Raw genomic sequence first — 26852 nt, forward strand, 5'->3', positions numbered from 1 at the left:
TGACCACAGCTTTGTAGTACAACCTGAAATCTGGCATTGTGATGCCCCCAGATATGGTTTTCTTTTTTAAAATTCCCCTGGCTATTCGGGGTCTTTTCTGATTCCACACAAATCTTAAAATAATTTGTTCTAACTCTCCGAAGAAAGTCCATAGTATTTTAATAGGGATTGCATTAAACGTGTAAATTGCCCTGGGTAACATTGACATTTTCACAACATTAATTCTTCCAATCCATGAGCATGGAATATTTTTTCATCTCTTTGTGTCTTCCTCAATTTCTTTCAGAAGTGTTCTACAGTTTTTAGGTTATAGATCCTTTACGTCTTTGGTTAGGTTTATTCCTAGGTATCCTGTGCTTTTGGGTGCAATTGTAAATGGGATTGACTCCTTAATTTCTCTTTCTTCAGTCTCATTGTTAGTGTATAGAAATGCCACTGACTTCTGGGCATTGGTTTTGTATCCTGCCACGCTACCAAATTGCTGTATGAGTTCTAGCAATCTTGGGGTGGAGGCTTTTGGGTTTTCTATGTAGAGTATCTAAGAGGGAGAGTTTGACTTCTTCTTTGCCCATTTGAATGCCTTTAATGTCTTTTTGTTGTCTGATTGCTGTTGGATTCTCTCCCGCCCCGCAGCCCCCTCCGCGGAGCCCCCCCCGAGCCCACCCGAGCTGCTCCCGCCCCCCAGCCCCCTCCGCGGAGCCGCCCCCGAGCCCCCCCCCCACCCCCCCCCCCAGCTGCTCCGGGTCCCCCGTGCGCGCTGCAGCCCTTAGGGAGCTCGGCGCACTCTCCTGGGCGAGCAGGTGCCTCTTAGTGTCCCCGGGAGCCCGAGGGCATCCCCGCCCTCCTGGGTCCTGCTCCACCTCCCCGCGAGCCCCTTTCCCCCCCGGGAAGGTTGGTGCAGCTCCTGCGTCTCCAGGACGGGGCTCTCCTGTCCTGGGGACACTCGCCCCGGCCTCAGCCCGGCTCCTCGCGGGGCCCCTCCCCCTTGGAGGCCTTTTGTGTCTTTATTTCTTTCTCCCCGTCTTCCTACCTTGATAGAAGCGTGAACTCTTCTCACTGTAGCATTCCAGCTGTTCTCTCTTTAAATCTCAGGCCGAATTCGTAGATTTTCAGGATGATTTGAAGGTTATCTAGGTAATTTGGTGGGGACAGGTGACTTGGGGACCCTACTCTTCAGCCATCTTGAGGACAGCTTCTGTTAACTGGAATTTAAATAAAAACATAAAAAATATGTATTTCTAGTAAATTTCTATTTCGCCATCACAATATTTTTCTTATAATTTAGCAGTTTATACTGTGGACAAAAAGCGCACCCTCACAAACAGTCCTTTTCACCATGCCCCACACAGTGGACTGTGGCTGTTTGGAGCCTGATAATCCTCCTGTCTTCTGGTCCCCTGGGATGAGGGACAGAGGATGCAGCTCCTTTCCAGCTGAGCTGAAGGAGTTCTGAGCCCAGGCCTCTGCCTTTAAATAGTCCCTCATGCTGCATTTTCATGTGATCAAAAGTGACCTCAACATGTCTCCTCCACTTGTGGAATTTAATTTCCTTACTGCGGTTTTTTTACAGTGCAAAATGAAGACGGTGTGTCCCTTATCTTGCAAGAGAAAAATACAGTTCCTCACCTGTGTGGGGAGCATGGCTCCAACTGATATGTTAATACAAGAGGATACAGTCCTGGAAGATAGTGGGTACTTCTAAATATACACTGTGTGTGGCCTGTTCTGACTGATGCAGGCTTTGATGTCAAATAAAATGGGATGAGGATGGGAGACGGAAGCCAGATCACAGATCTTCTCTCCAACAAAAGGGCAGAAGTCAGCAAAAATTTACCACTTTCAAACAAGGAAAAGGGTACATCATTCTACAGTTTGGAAAAGAGAAGCCAGGTTAAAAAAAAAAAAAAAAAGGCTTTTGGCTCTGCAAGGCACTTACTCTTCCCTACAACCAGAGGCCAAGTTGGACAAAGAAGTTAAAAAAAAAAAACTTCCAAGAGTTCTCCCAAGGCCCCCAAATTTGGAAAGAAGGTTATTGATTTCCAGCATGTTCTAAGCCAACATGGAAAATATAAGGTTCAACCCCAGATAGGGGAAGGAAGCCCACCTGTCTCCCTTTTGGCTTTCACAGCAGCAGGAAGAACTCTGAGGTTCCCTTTAACTGAGGGCTGCCTGCTGAATGCCCTTGAGTATGGCACCACTGGAACAGGGCAAAAGACCAAAAGCATATGATGCACAATTCAGCCCTGGAACTGAGACTCTGAGAGGAAGGCAGTTCATGTCGAAAAAGGCAGAAAGACTGTCAAGGAAACTTTGCCCACTAATATTAGAGCAAATGGAGTTAAGGGTGAAGCAGAGAGGCAAAAATGACATGGCAACTAGACAAACATACTTCAGAAGTTATGAAAAGGGAGGAAAGCACGTGGCATGCAAAGGACAGATGAAGAAAGTAGTCTGAATGGAAATAAAGCCCGAAGACAGAGAGATATCCCTGTGAGTCCTTCACACCAGAAAAAGACTACATAAAAATATGAATGAATTAAAAGATAAGATTGAAATGCAGAGAAGGCTTTAAAGAGAACTTTTTAAAAACTGAGTACCAAAGCAACATTATTAACAAAACTACCAAATTAACAGAAATGGCAAGAATAAGTTGGACAGTCAGTTATGGCCACAGAGGAAGGTGGGTTTGAGGTGAACTGCACACTAAACCAATCAGGGAAAGGATAACAAAAATAGAGGGCACACAAAGGAGAGACAAGACATGACGAATTGGCCTGAAGTGGAAACCCCACAAAAGGTACAGGATTTCTTTTTAAAAATATAATGGAAGAAAATTTTCATGAACAAACATGGACTGAAACCAATCTAAAAGGTGAACCAAATTCCAAGAAACATTAATTACAGAATGAATGTTGTTGAAATATTTCCTGGCTAAGTCAATAAACACCAAGAACAAAGGCTCGTTTGAAGCTTTCAGGTATCTGAAACAAAGGAGAAAAATGTCCAGGGCCGGGGCGTGGATCAGTCAGATTGGTCCCAGGCTGCTCCACAGCAGCATCCAGAGCTAAGACATGGTGGAGTGGAGAGAAAGTTCCAAGTGCAATAAAATGTTATTCATAAATATAATGCCCAGCCACACTGGCTCACAGGGATAACAGCCACAGCTAAAACTATCAAAAATGGGCTGTATTCATGAGACAACTAAAAGAAAATCCCAGCACACTAGTATGAACAAAGAAAGGATAGGTAGGCCCAGGCAACACCTAAAACCAGAGAACAAATGGTGAAAACTAGAAAGGTCACATGGGAAAATTCATAAACACAGGGAGCAATAAGGAGGTGGTTTCAGCATATTGTGTCCAGGCTGTTTCTGTTCAGTTTTTCCTTTGAAACCAACCAGCCAGCCAGTGTTAGTCCCTACATCTTTCTTCTAGTAAAGTCTCCTCATACTGAAAGGGAGTCCCAGTGCCTCCCTCACGCATTTACCTAGAAACAGGAAGTGCAGAGATTTTTATTTTAAAAAGATATGCTCGAAGCTACCAGTTTCTTTGGTCCAGGAAAATGATTAGAGTTGATACATTTCCAGAAACAGTGACCCCAGGCAAAGAAAAACGATCCAAAGTTTTCAGGGAAATTTTAGCTTCAAATGAAGAAAGCCAGGGAAAATCCTAATGCAGATAAGGGGACGCAGTCTCTTGGTGGCTGGTTATGAAGCTGCGTGCATCAGAGATCTTAGGTGAAGCAGGGACAAGTCTCCAGCTGGGATTGCCATTTCAAGGGGTCAATATGGATATTTCCATCCCTGAATAATTGGGATGATAATAACTGCTCTGAACCCATGTGTCAACAGACTGAGGGGAAACTGGGTAAAAGTGAATTCTACTAAACTGCACAACTTTAGATAATAAAGGTCACTCCCTATGGATACAGATATCAGGGACAGGTTGTCTGAAGCATCCTGACATGTCTGGCAGTCAGACATAAACGGGGTCTTATAAGACAGAAAGAATTTCAGATTCAGGACACTATGTCAGCACATTCCCAAACACACACACACACACACACACACACATGCACACACGGAGTTTTGCACTAAGTCTTATTCCCAGTTTTACTACTTACCTGCCACAGAACCCAGGATTAGTCACGTAACTTTTCTGAACTTCAATATCAATCATCTGTAAAATGGGCATAATAACACAATAATCACTTCACAGATTTATTCCAAAATTCAAATGAGATGCTGTTCCTAAATTGTCTGGCATATGGTTAGCCCTCAACTGATGGTAGCTATTATGATCATTAATAAACAGATGCCAGGGTTAAGAGGAAGGACATGGCAAAGATGGAAAGAGCAATGTTCGCTGTCAACCAAGAAGGAATTCCCTGAAAATTTTACAAAGAGGCATTTATTTGGGCAATTAGAATTGCAATTCAGGAGACACAGATACAGGTAGAAAGCCAGATTACGTTCCAAAGAAGACAAAGAGGGGGCAGAGTAAAGGGGAAAGGTCATGAGTGCAGTTCTCATTTAGGTCTTCTATGTACAATAGGGATTGAAACTAGATTAAGTGGGATTGGTTGGATTAATATGCAAATAAGGGATTGTCTCCTTTCCTAGCAAAGAATACTCATACTTCAGGTGTCATGGTGATTAAGAAGTTAAGTCCAGGCTCAGGACTGGCAGCCAGCAAAAATTTTTTTAAGAAATCCATGATTTATCCTATGAAGACTTGCATAAATTCCCCCTCCCTTATGACCTCCTGATCCTATTTTAAAAAGCGACTCTCTTAGCTAGGCTTGCTTGCTCCATTTTAAAATATCCTTTTAGGATGCTAATACAGCCTCATTTGGGATTCACTATTTGCTTGGAAACTACTTCGTTTTCTCAGCGTCTCCATGTGCTTGTTCTCTGGGAAGCTAAGGGGAGCTCTCCCTGCCTTCTTCAACCTCTGCTACATTCTGATGCACTTAAAGGACAATTAAGCCGTGACAACTCACTGATGAATAACTATGCTCTCTGCTAATCATGTCATGTTGGGCACTGGCTGGAGACACAATTAATACAACATGGTTGAACAGCTTACACATTAATAACTTGCCCCAGCAAAGGTGACAGGGCTGGGAAACCTGCATCTTCATTCCCCAACTTCCTGGGACTTTTCCAGTGAAAGACCAGCCCGTGTCCTCATACCCCACAGCCTCCATACCTGGGCCCCTAGATGCTGGGTAGAAGCAATTTACAGGAGGCTTTCTAAGATGATGTGTCAGAGCTCAAAGTCAATGAGTTGAAGTGTGCAGCTTAATAACATGCTGCACTTTGAGCTCACCTGCAACCTCAGGAAGAACTTGTCTTATGCAATACTAATGGGCTCCAGTTGTTGGTGCTCCTCAAGGGTTAGTTCATACTAGCTTCACAAAAGCTCTGGCACAGATACATTCCCATAGAGGGCTCATCCCTGCCAGCTAGGCAGGATGAAACTCCCAGGCACTGTACTGTGCACACACACACCTCTTTGTATGAGGATTTATCATTTTAAATGTCATTATAAAATTTTAAAAGAACAGAATTATATAATGCACTTTTCCTTTTCTTGTTTAATAATATTTCAGAAATATTGTTAGTCCACATAGGTCTACGTCATTCTGTTTAATGTCTGCATCATACACTAGAGCAGATGTTTATAGCTTCAAATTTTCCATTATAAAAAATGCTAGAATAAGCATCTTTGTGCATGTATTTTTATATGCATATTAAAGCCTTTTTTAAGCCTAGAGTCCTAGAAGTGAAATTTCTTCATCAAAGGGTATATGCATTTATATTTGAACAGACTGACAACTTCATTCCCCAGAAGCTTCACCAATCTGCATACAATAATGTCTGTTTCCCCACATTCTTGCCAACAGTGGGTATTATTAGTCTTTGTTACAGTTTAAATATACATTCCCCTGGAGGTCGGGCTTTTTATATGTTGTTCTTCATCTGTGAATTTCCCGTTAGTATACTTTGCCACTTTTCAATTATTTGCATTTTCCTTATTTGTTATTAGAAGTTCTTTATATTTTTATAAATAGTAATCTCTAACCTGCTAAATATTGTTTCCCCAGAAGCTTGTCATTTGTCAATTTATTAATGGTCTTTTTTCTCTTCTAGAAGTTATTCTTATAAATTATCTGTAAATGTTTTATAGAAGATATTTAGATTATGTGTTGCTCCCCAAAACATTTTATATAGTCTCTTAATTTTTCCCCTAACATGTATTTTTTAAAACAGCTCTTTATTACAACTGATTTCTTTATTGCATGGCACGAGCCAGATGTCTTATTTTATGTTTCCAAATATTTAGTCAATTGTTCCAGTAGTGTTTGTTAAAATGCCATATTTCCCCACTGATATGAGGTGCTACTTTAATCGCAGATACAATTATAGATTACCACAAATCTTTGCATCTATAGTAAAATTTACTATTCTATTCAATAATCAGTTGATTGAGCCTTATACATGCATTATAATGTTGCAATTATTTTTGTTCCCTTTAACTAACATTCCCCATTTCCCCAAGCCCCCAACCCCTAGGTGCCACTGTTCTACTCTCTGGTTCTATGAGTTCAACAGTTTAGATTCCACATATAAGAGAGATCATGCAGTATTTATCTTTCTGTACCTGGCTTATTTCACTTAGCATAATGCTCTCCAGTTCCATCCGTGTTGCCAATGACAGGATTTGCTTCCTTTTTAAGGTTGAATAATATTCCATTGTATTTATAAACTGTATCACTTTATGCATTCATCCACCAATAGACACTTAGGTTCTTCCCATGCCTTGGCTGCAAAGAACATGGGAGTGCTGAGATCTTCTGGAGATATCAATCTCATTACCTTTGGATATATACACAGAAATTAGACTCTTGGTTTCTAACTCTTTGAGGAACCTCCATACTGTTTTCCAGAGTGGCTGCACCAGCCTACATTCCCACCAACAGTGTAAGAGGGTTCCCCTTTCTCATCCTCACCAACATTTACTTCTTGTGTTGTTGATTTTAGCCATTCTGATAGGTATGACCTGCTATCTCATTGTGGTTCTGACTTTCAATTCCCTGATGATGAGTGATGATGAACATCTTTTCTTGCGTCTGTTGGCCATCTGGATGTCTTTCTTGGAGAAATGTATATTCAGATTCTTTGTCCATTTCAATTTATTTGTTTTTGTTGTTTTTTTTGGGGGGGGTGTTTTGTTTTGTTTTGTTTTTGCTATTAAGTTGTATGTGTTCTTTATATATTTTGGACATCAGTCATTGATCAGATATATTTTGCAAATATTTTCTCCCATTCCATAGATGCCTTTTCATTTCATTGATCATTTCTTTCCTGTGCAGAAGACTTTTAGCTTGATATGGCCCCACTTGTTTATTTTTGCTTTGGCTGCTTGTGTTTTTCAAGTAAATTCAAAAAAAAAAAAATCCCTATGTTTTCTTCTAGAAGTAAGCATCAGGTATTACATTTAAGTCTTTAATTCATACCTAGGTTAATTTTCATGTGTGGTATAAAATAAGGGTCCAATTTCTTTGCATGTGGATATCCAGCTTTCCCAACATCATTATTGAAGATGATGAAACATCCATTCCCTATCATGTGTTCTTGGCTCCCTTGTTAAAGATTAACTGATTGTATATATGAGGACTTATTTCTGGGCTCTCTATTCTGCTCCATTGGCCTATGTATAAAGACTTAAATCTTAAACTGACCTATTTCAGTATTTATTTTCTTATAAATACAGATAAGGTTGTATCATTTTTTCTGAGTTCTTCTCCAGGTATATCTAGACATTTTTTGTGTGTGTGAGATATACTCTAAGTTTGGTTTGTAATTTTAGTTTTGATATCTTCCTTAACACAAAACTAGATATATTTCACACATTTAATGCAGTTAATTTCTAATTTTGTTGAATTGTAGTAAAAGAAGATGGTCTGAATGAGTTCTGATTTTTGGCAACTGAGATTTTTAGTGTTTAGTTTCACAACATGTGCAATTTTGTGAATGGCCTATTGATTTAGAAAAGAATGTACATTTTTATGGGATACAAATGTGTTCCCACTCTCTCACACAAACACAAACATGACAAAACTTATTATACTTTTTAAATTGCCAACTGCTTCATTATTTTGTCTTGTTATTTCTATGTGAAATATACAGTCATCCCTTATAATTATGGTTTATAGCTGGTGTTTCTATCTGGCTTTGCTGTGTCTTGAAGCTATGCTTTCAATTCATAAATTGCTAACTCTCATTTCTTCTTGGACAATTATAACTTTCACCCTGGAGTAGGGAATGATGTTTCTTGGTTGCTTCTATGAGTTGCTGTCTGTTAGCAGTTGTGGGAGCTACAACCTGGCTCATTGCTCAAATCCTTATACTCTCCTGCCCAAAGCGAGTAGAGAGATCTACTTCATACTTAGGAATTTGAATCATTTATTTGTCTTATATTACTATACTACATTAATTTCTGTTAATATTTCCCTGCTGCAATTTTTCTAATTTATTATTTCCAACTTTTGTCATGTTATTTTATTTTAGGTGATTCTTTTTTTTAATAATAAATTTACTTTTACTGCTGTGCAATTTGCCAACATACAGAATAACACCCAGTGCTCATCCCATCAAGTGCCCCCCTCAGTGCCAATCACACATTCACCCCCACCCCCTGCCTACCTCCACTTACACCACCCCTAGTTCATTTCCCAGAGTTAGGAGTCCTTATGTTCTGTCTCCCTTTCTGATATTTCCCACACACTTCTTCTCCCTTCCCTTATATTCCCTTTCACTATTATTTATATTCCCCAAATGAAAGAGAACATACACTGTTTGTCCTTCTCCGATTGACTCATTTCACTCAGCATAATACCCTCCAGTTCCATCCACGTCAAAGCAAATGGTGGGTATTTGTCGTTTCTAATGGCTGAGTAATACTCCATTGTATACATAAACCACATCTTCTTTATCCATTCATCTTTCGATGGACACCGAGGCTCCTTCCACAGTTTGGCTATTGTGGACATTGCTGCTAGAAACATCGGGGTGCAGGTGTCCCGGCGTTTTATTGCATCTGTATCTTTGGGGTAAATCCCCAACAGTGCAATTTATGGGTCATAGGGCAGGTCTATTTTTAACTCTTTAAGGAACCTCCACACAGTTTTCCAGAGTGACAGCACAATTTCATATTCCCACCAAAGTGTAAGAGGGTTCCCTTTTCTCCGTATCCTCTCCAACATTTTTGGTTTCCTGCCTTGTTAATTTTCCCCATTCTCACTGGTGTGAGGTGGGATCTCATTGTGGTTTTGATTTGTATTTCCCTGATGGCAAGTGATGCAGAGCATTTTCTCATGTGCATGTTGGCCATGTCTATGTCTTCCTCTGTGAGATTTCTCTTCATGTCTTTTGCCCATTTCATGATTGGATTGTTTGTTTCTTTGGTGTTGAGTTTAAGAAGTTCTTTATAAATCTTGGAAACTAGCCCTTTATCTGATACATCATTTACATATATCCTCTCCCATTCTGTAGGTTGTCTTTTAGTTTTGTTGAGTGTATCCTTTGCTGTGCAAAAGCTTCTTATCTTGATGAAGTCCCAATAGTTCATTTTTGCTTTTGTTTCTTTTGTCTTCGTGGATTTATCCTGTAAGAAGTTACTGTGGCTAAGTTCAAAAAGGGTGTTGCCTGTGTTCTCCTCTAGGATTTTGATGGACTCTTGTCTCACATTTAGATCTTTCATCCATTTTGAGTTTATCTTTGTGTATGGCGCAAGAGAGTGGTCTAGTTTCATTCTTCTGCATGTGGATGTCCAGTTTTCCCAAAACCATTTATTGAAGAGACTGTCTTTCTTCCAGTGGATAGTCTTTCCTCCTTTATCGAATCTTAGTTGACCATAAAGTTGAGGGTCCACTTCTGGATTCTCTATTCTGTTCCATTGATCTAGGTGTCTATTTTTGTGCCATTACCACACTGTCTTGATGACCACAGCTTTGTAGTACAACCTGAAATCTGGCATTGTGATGCCCCCAGCTATGGTTTTCTTTTTTAAAATTATCCTGACTATTCGGGGTCTTTTCTGATTCCACAAAAATCTTAAAATAATTTGTTCTAACTCTCTGAAGAAAGTCCATGGTATTTTGATAGGGATTGCATTAAACGTGTACATTGCCCTGGGTAACATTGATATTTTCAAAACATTAATTCTGCCAATCCATTGGCATGGAATATTTTTCCATCTCTTTGTGTCTTCCTCAATTTCTTTCAGAAGTGTTCTATAGTTTTTAGAGTAAAGATCCTTTACCTCTTTGGTTAGGTTTATTCCTACGTACCTAATCCTTTGGGAGCAATTGTAAATGGGATTGACTCCTTAATTTCTCTTTCTTCAGGTCATTGTTAGTGTATAGAAATGCCACTGACTTCTGGGCATTGATTTTGTATCCTGCCACACTGCCAAATTGCTGTATGAGTTCTAGCAATCTTGGGGTGGAGGCTTTTGGGTTTTCTATGTAGAGTATCATGTCATCGGCGAAGAGGGAGATTTTGACTTCTTTTTTGCCCATTTGACTGCCTTTAATGTCTTTTTGTTGTCTGATTGCTGAGGCTAGGACTTCTAGTACTAGGTTGAATAGCAGTGGTGAGAGTGGACATCCCTGTCTTGTTCCTGATCTTAGGGGAAAGTCTCCCAGTGCTTCCCCATTGAGAATGATATTTGCTGTGGACTTTTCGTAGATGGCGTTTAAGATGTTGAGGAATGTTGCCTCTATACCTACACTTTGAAGAGTTTTGATCAGGAATGGATGCTGTCTTTGTCAAATGCTTTCTCTGCATCTATTGAGAGGATCCTATACTTCTTGGTTTTTCTCTTGCCGATATGATGAATCACATTGATTCTTTTACGAGTGTTGAACCAGCCTTATGTCTCGGGAAAAACTCCTACTTGGTCATGGTGAATACTTTTCTTAATGTATTGTTGGATCCTATTGGCTAGTATCTTGTTGAGAATTTTTGCATCCATGTTCATCAGGGATATTGGTCTATAATTCACCTTTTTGGTGGGGTCTTTGTCTGGTTTTGGAATTAAGGTGATGCTGGCCTCATAGAACGAATTTGGAAGTACTCCATCTCTTTCTATCTTTCCAAACAGCTTTAGGAGAATAGGTATGGTTTCTTCTTTAAATGTTTGATAGAATTCCCCATGAAGTCATCTGGCCCTGGACTTTTGTGTCTTGGGAGGTTTTTGATGACTGCTTCAATTTCCTCCCTGGTTATTGGCCTGTTCAGGTTTTCTGTTTCTTCCTGTTCCACTTTTGGTAATTTGTGGCTTTCCAGAAATGCGTCCATTTCTTCTAGGTTGCCTAATTTATTGGCGTATAGCTGCTCATAATATGTTTTTAAAATCGTTTGTATTTCCTTGGTGTTGGTAGTGATCTCTCCTTTCTCATTCATGATTTTATTAATTTGAGTCTTCTCTCTCTTCTTTTTAATAAGGCTGACTAATGGTTTATCTACCTTATTAATTCTTTCAAAGAACCAACTCCTGGTTTTGTTGATCTGTTCCACAGTTCTTCTGGTCTCGATTTCATTGAGTTCTGCTCGAATCCTCATTAACTCTCTTCTTCCGCTGGGTGTAGGATCTTTACTGTTTTTTCTCTAGCCCCTTTAGATGTAAGGTTAGCTTTTGTATTTGAGTTCTTTCCAGTTTTTGAATGGATGCTTGTATTGTGATGTATTTCCTCCTCAGGACTGCTTTTGCTGCATCCCAAAGATTTTGAACGGTTGTATCTTCATTCTCATTAGTTTCCATGAATCTCTTTAATTCTTCCTTAATTCCTGGTTGACCCTTTCATCTTTTAGCAGGATGGTCCTTAACCTCCACATGTTTGAAGTCCTTCCAAACTTCTTGTTGTCATTTAGTTCTAATTTCCAGGCATTATGGTCTGAGAATACTTAGGGGACAATCTCAATCTTTTGGTATAAGTTGAGACCCAATTTGCGACCTAGTATGTGGTCTATTCTGGAGAAAGTTCCATGTGCACTTGAGAAGAATGTGTATTCAGTTGAGTTTGGATGTAAAGTTCTGAAGATATCTGTGAAATCCATCTGGTCCAGTGTATCATTTAAATCTCTCGTTTCTTTGGAGATGTTGTGTTTAGAAGACCTATAGAGTGTAGAAAGTGCTAGATTGAAGTCATCAAGTATAAGTGTATTATTATCTAAGTATGTCTTAACTTTGGTTATTAATTGATTTATATATATTCGGCAGCTCCCACATTCGGGGCATATATATTATTAAGTCCTCTTGTTGGATAGATCCTTTAAGTATGATATAGGGTCCCTCTTCATCTCTCACTACAGTCTTCGGCGTAAATTTTAGTTTTGATATAAGGATGACTACCCCTGCTTTCTTTTGAGGCCCATTTGAATGGTAAATGGTTCTCCAACCTTTTATTCTCAGGCTGTAGGTGTCCTTCTGTCTAAAATGAGTCTCTTGTAGACAGAAAATAGATGGGTCCTGCTTTTTTATCCACTCTGAAACCCTGCACCTTTTGATGGGGTCATTAAGCCCGTTCACGTTCAGAGTTACTATTGACAGATATGAGTTTAGTGTCATCATGATATCTATTCAGTCCTTGTTTTTGTGGATAGTTCCACTGGACTTCTTCTTAAAGGGGAATTTTAAGAGTTCCCTTAAAATTTCTTGCAGAGCTGGTTTGAAGGTCACTTATTCTTTCAGTTCCTGCCTGTCTTGGAAGCTCTTTATCTCTCCTTCCATTTTGAATGAGAGTCTTGCTGGATAAAGTATTCTTGGTTGCATGTTCTTCTCATTTAGGACCCTGAATATATCCTGCCAGCCCTTTCTGGCCTGCCAGGTCTCTGTGGGAGAGGTCTGCTGTTACCCTAATACTCTTCCCCATAAAGTCAGGGATTTCGTGTCTCTTGCTGCTTTAAGGATCTTCTCTTTATCTTTGGAATTTGCAAGCTTAAATATTAAATGTCGAGGTGTTGAACGGTTTTTATTGAATTTGGGGGGGTGGGATTTCTCTATCTCCTGGTTCTAAATGCCTGTTTCCCTTCCCAGATTAGGAAAGTTTTCAGCTAGGATTTGTTCAAATACTATTCTGGCCCTCTGGCCCTTTCGGCGCCCTCCGGAACCCAAATTAAACGTAGGTTTTTCTTCCTCAGGCTGTGATTTATTTCCCTTAATTTAATTTATCCTCATGGTCTTTTAATTGTCTCTTTTTTCCTCAGTTTCCCTCTTTGCCATCAACTTGTCTTCTATGTCACTCACTCATTCTTCCATCTTGTTAACCCTCATCGTTAGGACTTCTAGTTTGGATTGCATCTCATTCAATTGAATTTTAATTTCTGCCTGATTAGATCTAAATTCTGCAGTCATGAAGTCTCTTGAGTCCTTTATCCTTTTTTCTAGAGCCACCAGTAGCTGTATAATAGTGCTTCTGAATTGGCTTTCTGACATTGAATTGTAATCCAGATTTTGTAACTTTGTGGGAGAGAGGACTGTTTCTGATTTTTTCATTTGAGGTGAGGTTTTCCTTCTAGTCATTTTGCTCAGTGCAGAGTGGCCAAAAACAAGTTGTATTGGGAAAAGGAGAAAAAGAGAGGAGAGAAAGAAGGAAAGAAAAGAGAAAAAGAAAAAAAGAGATAAAAAATTTCAGTCATATCTATAAAGAACTTATTAAACGCAACAGCAAAGAAACAAAAAATCCAGTCATGAAATGGGCAAACGACATGAAGAGAAATCTCACAGAGGAAGACATAGACATGGCCAACACGCACATGAGAAAATGCTCTGCATCACTCGCCATCAGGGAAATACATATCAAAACCACAATGAGATACCACCTCACACCAGTGTGAATAGCGAAAATTAACAAGGCAGGAAACCACAAATGTTGGAGAGCATGTGGAGAAAAGGGAACCCTCTTGCACTGTTGGTGGGAATGTGAACTGGTGCAGCCACTCTGGAAAACTGTGTGGAGGTTCCTCAAAGACTTAAAAATAGACCTGCCCTACAACCCAGCAATTGCACTGCTGGGGATTTACCCCAGAGATACAGATGCAGTGAAACACGGGGACACCTGCACCCCGATGTTTCTAGTAGCCATGTCCACAATAGCCAAACTGTGGAAGGAGCCTCGGTGTCCATCAAAAGATGAATGGATAAAGAAGATGTGGTTTATGTATACAATGGAATATTACTCAGCCATTAGAAATGACAAATACCCACCATTTGCTTCAACGTGCATGGAACTGGAGGGTATTATGCTGAGTGAAGTAAGTCAATCGTTTTCACTTATATTGGAAATACAAAACATAGTGAACAGGGAATTTAGGGAAAGGAGTGAAATGAGTGGGAAATATCAGTGATGGTGACAGAATATGAGAGACAACTAACTCTGGGAAATGAACAAGGCCTACTGGAAGGGGAGGTGGGCAGGGGGATCAGGTGACTGGGTGACGGGTACTGAGGGGGACACTTGATGGAATGAGCACTGGATGTTATAGTATTCATCAGCAAATCAAACTGCAATAAAAAATATATACAAAAATAATAAATAAATAAATAAATAAATTTATTAATTGATTAATTAAAGACACTTTATTACATTTAAAAATAATCATGGTCTGGTCCAACAGTTGGGGTCTGAGATTAATGAAGGGTGAGCAGCATCTCCAGATGTGGAAGAGAGTGACTCCAGTTTGGACATAGGACAGGCAATAAGCTAACCAATTCTAGGGACTCCACAAAGAACAATTTTGGCTCTGATGTGCATTGATGTGCAGCCTAGACTTTTTCTAGAAGCAGGTATCAGCATGCATTAAATATGGCACACACGCCAAGGAAATTTCCCCAAGGTAAAAGTTTAGACATCACGATAAGCTAGGAAACAAATTCCTGGAAATAAACCTTGAGGTCAGTGGAACAATGTACATTCTGTGGTGGGCAACTGGCACTTAGTGATGGTGTATGATTCACACACTTAGTGCTATATTGGACTCAGGATCTTAAGTTCTGGGTTCTTGGGTCATAAAATACAGAATTTCCCAATTGAAATAAAGGGTCCAGCTAGGAGCTAGGGTTCAATAGATACTGAACATCTGTTTGTGAGGCCCAGAGTCAGGCATTTATCCTTATATCCATTATCTTATAATAAGGTGCTTCCTTCATTCATCTAGCAGATGAGGAGACTGAGGCCCCAAGCCCTGAGAGATTATCTTATCTTCACCAGCTTGAAAGAAGGAGGAGCAGGGACAGCAAAAAGCCTCTCTGCACTTTGGGTTCATATGGGAGTGCCCTGGCCTCAAGGACACCACAGGTACAGACAGGCATTCTTCCAAATTTTTTTGCTAACATTCCTTTAGAGCAAAAGGGACACAAAGTGTGTTATGTGGGTTTGGGAAGACTCCAGTAACAAATCAAGTTCTGAGTCAATGGAAAACTTATTAGAGAAATCTTGTCTTTCAATAATGAAATTAAAAGTTTATAAAAGTAGTGCAATTGATTATCCACCGAATGAATCATAATTTACACTTAATTACAAAGGCAGTGCTGAGATTGGGAGCTGGGCCAATTAAGCAACTTGTTTCTCCTCTGCTATATTTCAGGGCTTTCCATCCCTAAGGAATTGGTTTTCAAAAAAATGTGCATCATTATGGTAGATTTAAATAGCATCCAGTATCTGTTTGAGTTAACTATTAAATGCCTACTGAATGAAGAGCCCAAAAGAAACACAAGCAACATTTGACTTCTTCTTTTCCAGAAGTTTGCCATATTTCTGCAGAAAAAGCACAGAGACAGTTATTATATATTCCTATATGCTTGGCATAGATAAATAAGTAGTCAGGAAGGGGGAGGTATCAGCATGGGCTGGCATTTTCAGGGAGGAGTTGGGATTTGAGATTAAAGAGTGTTCAATTTAAAATATAAATCCAAGTATGATCCCACCTGCAGGTAAAAGCTCTCCAGCAACTCAACATTCCTGACAAGCAAAGGTGTGACCTTTTAGAATGGGGTGAAGGCTCTCCCTGTGCGGTGTATTCTGTCCAGCCCCAGATTTCATGTCTCTTTCCCTATCAGACATCATATCCCAGCAATACCAACACAGTAATGTTGCTTCTCCAAATCTTCCTTTACACTGTTCTCTTTGTAGGCTTTCACCTCTTTGCTCCCTGTCTAAGCCTAGATAATCCCCTGCCATTCTTTACACCTTGGCAAATAGCCTCAATACATAACCATATCCACGTTTTCCTTGTTGCATTATCAGCCTCACCCATGCCTCTTTTGACTCCTCAGAAACACCTTATTGTTCGATGTGGTTAATACTCCCTTAATACTCCTTAATACTCCCCTCTGATCTAGGCTCTCCAAGGCAGTTCTACAAGCCTAATTAAGGTCTAGACATTGACTTCACCCTCCAAAGGAAGTTCTTCATGGCCACATGAAGTCCGGTGTGTGGGGTGCTCCTAAAAGTAGCACCTGGGCTTCCTGGGCTCACAACATTGCATCTGGAAGCCAGCCCCATACAAAGCTAGCAGGTAGCACCATTGGGCTCTGATGCCTGAGAAGCACCAAGGCACCTTTGCTAGGAGGCAGCTTGGGTGATTGGAAGGAGTCTGGCCATGTAGATACCTTGGTTTGGATCCTGTTTACACCATTTAATAGTTACTGGGGCAAGCTACTTGTGTAGTCTTCAGTCTCCTTATCTATGAAATGGAAGCAGGAGAATTAATTTCCTCTCAGAGCATATCAATGACTTGTGCTAACTACCTGGTTTCTGGCTGACATTCAGGAAAATGGCAGTTCCCATTCTGTCTGGTCAAAAACTCCATGAATGAACACTGCTGGCTGGCCAAAGAGTCTGTAGCCATAGCCCAAAAATGGTCATCTCTAATGTTGACTAGACTGGTCTTGGGGAATCTAATTTCCTGGGCTTGCTTTCTCTTCCCCAACTCTTATTTTTCTGAGATCCTTCTTGGCACCACCTTTTACCACAGATGGTAATTGCAGGTGGCCATTTCAGGACCTGTTTTTCTCTTTGTTTTTCTTAGGGGCCTCCACTTCTGGAGCTGCTATTGAACAATTGTTGTTTTGGATTTTAATACAAGTTAAACTTGGTCCTAGGCTTCTCAGGATATAAGCACCAAAGGTTTTGCCAAGCTAAGATGTACTTCTAAGGCAGCCCATGGTTGCTGGCTCAGAGGAAGCAGCCCAAGGAAGGACTACCAGCATTCCAGGCTCTCTTTATCCAGTGCCTGGGAATCCAGGGTAGATGAGCAAGTTCCTTTGTAGACTTCATTCCATCTGTCCATGCTAGCCACTCTACAGATAAATTGCATCTTTCCTTTGATAAATCTTATTGTTCAAAGTCTACAGTGCCCACAGAGTGAGGATGCCAACACAGACCAACACATAGTCTGAGCCAGCAAATCATACCCACCAGATAGAAAAACAAGAGGAAGACACAGAGAAATGGCAAGTATGTAAACAAAAGCTAGAGCTGGATATCTGGCTCAGGGGCCTCTCTTGGAGTTTAGACACCCAGATCCAATTGCTTACTAGCATCTCTACCTATAAGTCCAAAGACATGTGTCCACCTGATCTTACCAGTGGCCCCAGACTTGGGCTCCTCCAGGGTCCCTGGCTCAGTGCATGGACAACCTAGAAAAAGTAGCCTGAGCCAACCCAGGATTCCTGGGAGCAAACATGGACAATTAGCAGAGATAATCCTTTCCTGCTTTTCCTTAATTCCAGAGCTCTGAGATGGTTCAGGGTGACATTATGCCCAAATCAAGATTCTTATTTCCTAAAATGATGTTTAAGCTAAGGCCCCTAAGGGAGGAGGGTGCTCCTTCTAGAACCAAAGGAAAAGTCTCACTGGAAGAAGTCTCTCCTTCCCCTTTCCACCTTCCATGTCTCCCAAACCTGAGGCCTGGAAAGGCAGGGCCCTCCTGTGCTGACCTCAGCTGACTCTTTCTGCTTGAACCCATGGGTTTCCCCACTGTGGCTCTTCTTTCCCTCAGTTCCTGCTTAGTAGAGCTGCTAGCATTGGGAACACAGGCTGACTCCAAAACCCTAGGCCAGGTCCCCCTCTCAGGCTTCTTCAAACACCACACCACATCTCTCTTGTAGCCAGGAAGGGTCAGATTTGGTGCTCTCTGAGTGTTGTCTTCCTCCTCTGCAAAGAGAAAATCATGATGACAAACCCACAGAGAAGCTGGCACAGTTTAGCCAGATGACATATGCTACTTAACACACGCCTGCCCCTTCGTGTGTGAAGAGGAAGACCATCCACACCCAGGAACAAATGGAAGCAATGGATCAACAGAAGGGAGTGTTTTTATTTGTAGATGTATGCTGTGACCCACAGTACCAGTATGGAAGAGCTGCTTTTACATTGATATTTCAAGGAATTTTTCATCCAGACGAAAGGGAAGAAGGTGCTGTGATACAAGAAACACAAAACTGGTAATTAGGAATGGATTCAAATCCCAGGCCTCCACATCCTCTCCAGCATTCCCATGAACCACTCAGAAAAGGAAGAATAGCAGCCCATCTCCAGCTCTGACCCAGGCCTGCCATTCTATTATTCAGAGACATAGTCAGGACTCATTTGTATGGTCAGGCTTTCAGAACTGGAACAGTCAGAAGAAATAATTACTCCAGGGCAGAGGCAGAGCTAGCAGTGGCCAGATTTCCACTCTGTCACTCTGGCACTGAAGATGGGAGCCTTGATAGGGCTGAAACACTGTGCTTCAGTGCACTGATTCATTCATTCAACACACAGAAATAGCCTTTGCAGGGTGCAGGGACCACACCTTGCCCAGAGACACTAATTCCAAGGGGCTACTGTCCAGGGACAGTGAAGGACAATGACAATTGGGTACAGCCATGGATACTGCAAACAAAATGAGACTTCCAGACATACATTTTAATGTTCAAATAAAAGAACCAAATAAGCTGCCTGGTCCCTCACTTAGGGTTCCATGACAGTTAACCAGAATTATCCATCTAATGTGTACACTTCTGAAGAGTATAGCATCAAAACATTTGAGAGGTAGGGGACCCTTTAAATTGCATATAATGTTAAATATAATTTATCCTACTTTTTAAAAAGATTTTATTTATTTATGAGAAACACAGACACAGGACTGGTGGGGGGAAGAGGGAAATGGAAGGGAAGGCAGTTCTAAACCTAAGACAGTCCACCACAGCAGTGATGAAGGCACAGGGCAGTGCCACATAGATTTGACACTAAGAGAAGTTCTGTACAATTCAGTCACAGTGGTCCTTTCTAGAACCTTCCTCTGTCACAATCAGGACTCCTGCACTCAGACTAACAGGTGAGGTGTTGGGCTGGTGAAGAGACAGAAATAATACAAGCCTGAAATGGAACCACTGCATTAAAGACCAAAAAGAGTAATCAAGTACTAGCCATGTAAAGATTCCAGTTACTGCAAATGACAGCAAGAAAGTGTTTCTAAATACAGGTCCTGAAGGGCCTGTTTTAATAAACTGATAAGACCCTATTTTCAATTATCTCAGCATTTGTACAACAATTCATTTCCATAAAGCCCTTAGACAAACAATGCTTTGTTAATTAGGTTAGTTGCCCCTTCTGCAGTCTTCCTCCCACTTAATTGTGCCTGGCAAATGCTTTTTGTCACACACCAGGCCACCATATTGTTCAAGCATGCTTTTGCGTTAACACCAACTCCCAGCAACAGACTTTTATCACCAGCCTGGAATATGCCAGACCTGGTACAGACGGGAAAGCAGGGATTATTAATTCACATGCGTTGCCGACTTGCCTGAGGCTACACACCACCTAACAAGCAACACAGCCGGGACCAGATATAGACCTGGTCACCCCTGAGCCAGTGCTCTTTGCCAGCCTCTGAATCATCACATTTCCTGCACTGAGGAGTTTGACTGCTTTGTGCCATGTACTAAGTACTCCCTTGAGGACACTAGCTCTGCCAGTGGTTAGCAGAGCTTGGATCTGAGCCCAGAGGGGTCCTATGCCAGGCCCATTTCCTTCTTCCTGCTCCATTCCAGGTATTCACATTTACCTGAAAGCCAGATGTCACGTGGGATACCACAGAAGAAGCAAATTAAGAGATGGCAAATTATCCCCAGATATCCATCCTTCCTTTGATTCTTTCAGGAATAGAATCTTCCAATAACCATCAGGTATAAACTGCATTTTGAGCTAAGTGTGACCCACATGTGCCATCATGTGGTCCTGGGCATATGCAAGCAGCATGGAGGTGTGCAACTTCCAGATCATTCCCTTAAAAGGAAGTTGCTTGCCTTCTACTCCCTCTTACCCTTCTCTTGGGCAGAAATGGGGACATGTGATGAGGGGGAAGCTTAGCCCTCGGCAATGAAGGTAGTCCTGGAAGGAATGGTGAGCAAGAAGACAGAAAACACCTGGGCCCCTGGATGACTCAGCAGATTTAGAGAGGCCTACCCACTGGACCACCTGCCAGTTCCCACTTCTGTAGGAAGGAAACACAGCCCCTCTGTCTCTTGCAGGCCACCATCATTTAGTCTCCATTAAATCTTCTGAGTCAATGGGCTAACTGATGAGGATCTTTGAGTCTATTAGGAGAAATAAGATTTACATACAAGGATTCACAAATTGTGCTTGGTTTCTTCTATTTGCCTCAATGAAACTACCCTCCACCATCCTCCACTCTGATCTGCACTCTGGAAGGTGACCCATATACACTTATGATTTTACTTCCAGTTTGGCTCATAGAAGGGAGACCCTATAGGAGCCTGGAAAGCCAAGAAGGGTGAGCTCCCTGACTGCAGGGCTGCTCTGCCTGGACTGCATTATTCACCAAAGGTAAATTCCTAAAGGTCCAGCTATGCAGGTCCAGCTGCCAGTAACAGTCAAGCTCTTTGCTCAACGAGAAATTGTGAATGATTGGTCATTGTTATATGTGTTATTTCCCAGGGTGTTTTGCATTTTATTACAGGAAGTGTAGAGGTCAAAGACTTGACCCCCAAATATGTAAATCTAATGGAACAATTCTAGACACTGAGAAACTCAAATGAGACACCATTGGATAGGGTGGCAGGAAGAGGGAGTGTTGTCACCTATCTCCATAGCCCAACAGTGTGTAGAAGGGCACCAACAGAAGTCACTCACAGGAAGGGCCCCAAGTGCAGTATGTTCTGGATGCAAAAAGGGGTCTTCGCACAATGGGCTTGGGGATACTGTGTGTCATCTCCTTTTTGGGAGATCTTTGGAAAGAGGATCTATTTGCTTTCCATTGTTGGAAATATTTTTTTATGTGTATTTCTCTGCTGCCTCTAGACCCATTCTCATACCACTGCCCTTGCTCATGGAGATTAAGTCACACTGGCCTCCTCACTGTCTTCCACTATGGCCAGGATGCTTCCCTCTGATTCCCACTCCCCACTTCATTCTGATTGCTCCCTCTCTTTGCCACATTCATCTCTGAGATCTCCCCAGGACTCCCTCCCTCCCTTCTTTCTCATCTCTGATCACAGAAGACTTCTCTGTAAAATTGCACCCCACCCTCTGTCACTTTCCTGCCCCTTAGCCTACATTTCTCCTTCCTTGCAATTAACAATGTTCAATATATTATACATTTATTGGACACACTACATACACACTAACCAAAGCAACATGAGAGCAGAGATTCCATTTTTTGGGGGATATTTTTTGTGGGTATTTTTTTCCCACTGCTATATTCCCAGTGCCTAGCGCATCATTTGGCACAAAGAAAACTCTCATGAAATATTCGTTAAGTATAACAAATATAATATAATGAATATAATACAACGAATATAATATACCTTCCTCCCTGAACATAATAGATGACAAATGGCTTAGCCTATCTTCAAGCTCCATAGTAAACATTTAGGGAGGCATGAGGTAGTCATTAAAAGCATGACCTTGAAACTACACTACGTGGCTTTCAGATCTTAACTTCAGCTACTTTCCAAGTGATTTGGGCACCCCATTTAACATTGTCAAGCCTCCTATCCTCATTTATAATATGATACATTGTAAACCCTCAATAAATGGTTTTACTCTAGTATATATCTGTTGCATCTTCTGTGTTTTATCAGTATTTGATATGTTTCCTCATAAGTCTGTGAAGTGGGTCTTCATTTATTTGTATATTTTGTTAGTTGCATAAAGTTCATGATTGTTATAACTGCTTAGTGAATTGTTCCTTTTGTCATCGTATGTCTTTAATAATACTTTTAGATTTATACTCCACTTTTTTCTGTTATAAAGATGAATGCATTACTTTTCTTTCAGTTTAATCCTGAGTTAAGGAACACATCCCTTTATTGACAGTACCTTAAAATCATAACATGTGGGACACATGGGTGGCTCAGCAGTTGAGCATCTGCCTTCAGCTCAGGGTGTGATCCTGGGGTCCTAGGATCAAGTCCCACATCAGCCTCCCTACAAGGAGCCTGCTTTTCCCTCTGCCTATGTCTCTGCCTCTCTCTGTGTGTCTCTCATGAATAAATAAATAAAATCTTTTTAAAAAAATTTTAACATGATGTTTAACATATTTTTCTCACAAATACTACAGTAATTCTACTTTGCTTTCTCCCTTCTGAAAACAAAATTGGTTTGCTTTCACTTTCCTCTACATGTGTCACTTTCATTATCTATATTACTTTTGTCTAGGATTTTATACATTTTACTTTTAAATTCATGAGGCGGAAATTACTACTATTATCATTTACTGTCAGTCTGATTTAGATTTACATATGTAATTATTCTGTTCACTGTATGTTGCTTTTTTTTAAATCTCAATACTTCCAAGTTCAACAATTTTCATGCTGAAATACATCCTCAATTAGTTCTTTCAGAAAAGATCTATGAGTAATAAATTATCATAGTCTTTGTAAGTTTGAAAACCTTTATCTTTCCCTTACTCTTGGATGACAGTTTGTTGAGTAAACCTTTTCATTACCTTGACCCCCCTTCTCATGCCTCTGCATCTTGGATATATTATTCCATTGTCTTCTGGAGACGTGTGTATCTGATAAGAAGTGACTGTCAATCTGAAAATATTTTTTCCTTCCACTTAATATCTTTCCTTTTTGGTAGTTTTCAGGGTTTTCATTTTTTATTTCCTGTTCCACAATTTCTGATATTTCTAGAAAAGTTTCTCTTTTTTTCCTGCTTAAGATTTAATGTGATGTTCAGTTAAAATTTTACCCTTCACATATGACATGATTCTCTATGTAGAAAACCTAAGACTCCACCAAAAATTGCTAGATCTCCAATAGGAATTCAGCAAAGTTGCAGGATATAAAATCAATGCACAGATAATGAAGCAGCAGAAAGAGAAATCAAGGAACTGATCCCACCGACAATTACACCAAAAAGCATAAGATATATAGAAATAAACCTAACCAAAGAATTAAAAGATCTGTACTCTGAGGGGATCCCTGGGAGGCTCAGCAGTTTGGCACCTGCCTTTGGCCCAGGGCATGATCCTGGAGACCCGAGATCGAGTCCCACATCAGGCTCCCTTCATGGAGCCTGTTTCTCCCTCTGCCTGTATCTCTGCCTCTGTGTGTGTGTGTGTGTGTGTCTCTCATGAATAAATAAATAAAATCTTTAAAAAAAAGATCTGTACTCTGAAAACTATGGAATACTTATAAAAGAAATTGAGGGAAACAAAAAGAAATGGAAAAACATTCTATATTCTTAGATCAGAAGAACAAATACTGTTAAAATATCTATACTACTCCAAGAAATCTACACATTCGATATAATCCCTATCAAAATAGCACCAGCATTTTTCACAGAGCTGCAACAAAAATTCTAAAAGTTGTATGGAACCAGAAAAGAACCTGAATTGTTGAAGTGTAATGCTGAAAAAGAAAACCAAACCTGAAGGCATCACAATTCCAGGCTTCAAACTCTATTACAAAGCTATAATCATCAAGACAGCATGGTACCAGCACAAAAACAGACACATAGATCAATGAAACACAATAGAAAACCCAGAAATGGGGACACCTGGATGGCTCGGTTATTGAGCATCTGCCTTTGGTTCAGGGCATGATCCTGAGGTCCTGGGATTGAGTCCCACATTGAGTTCCCTGCGTGGAGCCTGCCTCTCCCTCTGCCTATGTTTCTGCCTGTGTGTGTGTGTGTGTGTGTGTGTGTGTGTTTCTAATGAATAAACAAATAAAATCTTTTTTTAAAATGAGAAAGAACCCAGAAATGGGCTCTCAACTCTATGGTCAACTCATCTGTAACAAAAAATGAAATAATATCCAAAGGAAAAAAGATAGTCTCTTCAACAAATGGTGTTGGGAAAACTGGACAGCTACATGCAGAAGAATGAAACTAGATCACTTTATTACACTGTACACAAAAATAGACTCAAATGGATGAAAGAATTAAATGTGAGACAGGAATCCATCAAAATCTTAGAGAAGAACACAGGCAGTAACCTCATTGACCTCAGCCACAGAAACTTCTTACTAGACACACCTCCAGAGGCAACAGAAACAAAAGCAAAAATGAACTATTGGGACGTCATCAAGAGAAAAAGTTTCTGCAATAACAATGGAAACAATCAATAAAACTAAAAGACAGCCTATGGAATGGGAGAAGATATTTGCAACTGGCATATCAGATAAAGAGTTAGTTTCCAAGATCTATAAAGAACTTGTCAAATTCTATACCCCAAAAACAAATAATCCGATAAAGAAATGGGCAGAAGACATGAACAGACATTTCTTCAAAGAAAACATACAAATGGCCAACAGACATGAAAAAATGATCAACATCACTCATCATCAGGGAAATATAAATCAAAATCACAATGAGATATCACTTCACACCAATCAGAATGGCTAAAACTGACAACTCAGGAAACAACAAATGTTGGTGAGGATGCAGAGAAAGAGAAACTTTCTTACACTGTGATGGGAATGCAAACTGGTGCAGCCAGTGTGTAAAATGGTATAGAGGGTTCTCAGAAAGTTGAAAATAGAGCTACTTACAACCCACCAACTGCAGTACAAGGTATTTCTCCAAAGGATACAAACATAGTGATTTGAAGGAGTACGTGCATCCCAATGTTTATAGCAGTAATGTCCACAATAGCCAAACTATGGAGAGTCCAGATATCCATCAACAGAGGAATGGATAAGGAATATGTGCTATATAAATACAAAGGAACATTACTCAGCCATCAAAAAGAATGAAATCTTGCCATTTGCAACAATGTAGATGGAACTAAAGGGTATTATGCTAAGCAAAATAAGTCACTCAGAGAAAGATAAATAAATACCACATGATTTCACTCACACATATAATTTAAGAAAGAGAACAGATGAACATAGGGGAAGGAAAGGAAAAAAATGAGATAAAAACAGAGAGGAAAGGAAACCACAAGAGACTCTTAACTATAGGGAACAAACTGAGGGTTGCTGGAGGGAGGTGGGTGGGGGGAGAGGGTAATTGAGTGATGGGCATTAAGGAGGGCATTTGATGTAATGAATATTGGTTGTATGTACAACTGATGAATGACAAAATTCTACCCCTAAAACTAAAAATACCCTACATGTTAACTAACTTGAAAATATATAAAATCTGGGACACGGGGTGGCTCAGGGCATGGTCCCACGTCCAGGATGGAGTCCCACACTGGGCTCCCTGAAAAGAGCCCGCTTCTCCCTCTGTCTATGTCTCTGCCCTCTCTCTGGATCTCTCATGAATAAATAAATAAAATCTCCAAAAAATATGTAAAATAAAATAGAAAAATAGTGGGGGGAAAACTTAATGTGCTTCTTCAGTATTAAGACTTGTGTCTGTCTTCTTTAGATACTGTAACTTTCTCATACTCACTAATTATTGCTTCAAGAATTTTTATTAGATTTACTCTTTGAGTTTCTCTTTCTGTATCTCAGCTTATCTCTCTTTTTTTCCATATAGAATTCTGATAAATTATATTAGCTCTTTCTTCCTGTTCACTAATTCTCTCTTCAGTTACACGTAGACTACTGTATATGTATTGATGGTATTGTTTTCTTTAATCTCAATAACTATATTTTTAGAATTATTTTATAAAAATAATTTTTATATAATTATTTTTAGATATTATTCTAAATAATTCATTTTTAGAATATTATTTGATCCTTTTCCTTAGTTGCCTGTTCATTTTCATAAGTGATCTTTCCATGCTTAGAGGCTCTCTCCTTTCCTTTGTCTCATTTAATATTACAAACATTTATTTACTCTATTGCTTCTAGTTCCTTAGGAGTAAAACTACCATTTATTTCATAATACTGACTCTTTCACAGCATTAGTTTTCCTCATTTACTTTGAGTGTTTGTCTGTGAGATCATATTCAACAAGTGTTGAATTTTATAGGAATCCAGGGTGTGTCCTAGATATAAAAGTTTTCCTAGCGGGGACAAAGAATTTGCTTCCACCAGAGCCCTATAGCATCATGAGACCAAATTCTCTAAGTCTTGGGTGTTTTTTTTTTAACACCATAGCATAGTCAGTGTGAATTGGAGCCCCACACTTTGTGTGACAGAAGTTTGGTTTCATTTTCTCAAAGGTGACTTCTACCATAGCCCATCATGTGGTTCGTTCTATATTAAAACCCTAGACTAGATAGTCCTCTTCCATGTACATTGTTGTCTAGAGACCAATTTCAGCTTTCATGGAGCCTTGAGCCTTAATGTTCATCTTTACACAGCATTAAAGCCCCTGCCCTGAGGTGTCCATTCAATCCCTTAAGGATCTGCTACTTAAATGCTAGCTCTCCT

General features: G+C 40.2%; 1 long non-coding RNA gene across 1 annotated transcript in view; it reads right to left on the bottom strand.

Moving 5' to 3' along the window:
• LOC144291931 (uncharacterized) overlaps nucleotides 1–26852 on the bottom strand; it is a 66366-nt gene that overhangs the window by 8589 nt on the left and 30925 nt on the right. The window contains exon 2 of the long non-coding RNA XR_013359475.1: nucleotides 1031–1202. This is a non-coding gene — a long non-coding RNA (uncharacterized LOC144291931). The remainder of the gene's footprint in view (nucleotides 1–1030; nucleotides 1203–26852) is intronic.

Source organism: Canis aureus, chromosome 20 (assembly GCF_053574225.1).
Source record: "Canis aureus isolate CA01 chromosome 20, VMU_Caureus_v.1.0, whole genome shotgun sequence".
Lineage (NCBI taxonomy): Eukaryota > Metazoa > Chordata > Mammalia > Carnivora > Canidae > Canis > Canis aureus.